Here is a 1,682-nt window from a genome sequence, read left to right on the forward strand (position 1 = left end):
AGGTTCTTCCCTTTCATCACTTTAAATATATCGTGCCACTCCCTTCTGGCTTGTAGAGTTTCTGCTGAGAAATCAGCTGTTAACGTTATGGGAGTTCCCTTGTATGTTATTTGTCCTTTTTCCCTTGCTGCTTTCAATAATTTGTCTTTAATGTTTGTCAATTTGATTACTATGTGTCTCAGTGTGTTTCTCCTTGGGTTTATCCTGACTGGGACTCTCTGTGCTTCCTGGACTTGGGTGGCTATTTCCTTTCCCATGTTAGGGAAGTTTTAAACTATAATCTCTTCAAATATTTTCTCGGGTCCTTTCTCTCTCTCTTCTCCTTCTTGGACCCCTATAATGTGAATGTTGGTGCATTTAATGTTGTCCCAGAGGTCTCTTAGGCTGTCTTCATTTCTTTTCATTCTTTTTTCTTTAGTCTGTTCCATAGCAGTGAATTCCACCATTCTGTCTTCCAGGTCACTTATCCATTCTTCTACCTCAGTTATTCTGCTATTGATTCCTTCTAGAGTAGTTTTCATTTCAGTTATTGTATTGGTCATCTGTTTGTTTGTTCTTTAATTCTTCTAGGGGTGTGTTAAACCTTTCTTGCATCTTCTCAGTCTTTGCCTCCATTCTTTTTCCGAGGTCTTTACCAATGGGTCTTTACCAATAAAGTGGGTTATTATTTTTGTAAATTATATGAAAACTTGCAGATTTTATTTGGAAATATTAAATTCCAGCTGTGTTCCCTGAAAGAAATTTTCTTAAAACTTAAAATACAAAAGATAATAATTTACACTACAATATTCAAAGCATTCTACTTCATATAAGATGTGGATTTTCACAAAACAAATCAATTAATTAAACATAAAAATAAAGTGTCAAGCAATGCGGTATCAAAGTTAAATTTAACCTGAGGATAACACACTGCCACAGTGTGACAGATCTCTTGTACATAAAGTCATTTTCACAATGAAAAAAGTTGCCATTTACAAACACTGTTACAGAAGTATGCATGCTAAATAACCAAACACATTGTTAGAGCAGGACCAAGAAAATACCAGTAGTTTTATCCTGTTATCTTATTCTAGACATCTTTTTCCTACATATTTTATAATATTAGGATAATCATATGGAGGTATTCAATTAAAAACTTCAATAAAAACTTAGAAAGAACTCTAGGTATTAGGAAATTTTGTGTCTAGACATATTCCTACATATGTGTCTAGAAATATTCTAGACGTATTGCTGGAAGCTATTAGCTAAGTACCATCAGATTTCAGCTCATTATACTGATTTTTGTTCCTCATCTGTGGAGAAATGACTTTGGACTACATAAATTCTAAGAGGTATTTCAAATATAAAATTTTTGTTTTATCAATTTTATAAAATTTATGTTTCATTGAATTTATGTTGGCATTAACTTAAATTTAACATTAATTACTTGCTCTGTAGTTTCTGAAAATCACTATGAAAAGATGGATGTATATTTTTTAATGTAAAAAAATATTCTCAGTACATCATTTGAAATATTTCCATGGTTGTAGATCCAATAAATTAATGACTTTCAAATATTATCAATTTTCTCCACCCAAGAGAAAATTAGTTTATGAACTGAATAATAATATGTCTACTTTTGAGTAATATTAATAAAAGACCCCATGTTCAGGTTGACATTTTCTACTTTTCTCCAGATTTTT

This window comes from Eubalaena glacialis, chromosome 5, assembly GCF_028564815.1.
Source record: "Eubalaena glacialis isolate mEubGla1 chromosome 5, mEubGla1.1.hap2.+ XY, whole genome shotgun sequence".
Lineage (NCBI taxonomy): Eukaryota > Metazoa > Chordata > Mammalia > Artiodactyla > Balaenidae > Eubalaena > Eubalaena glacialis.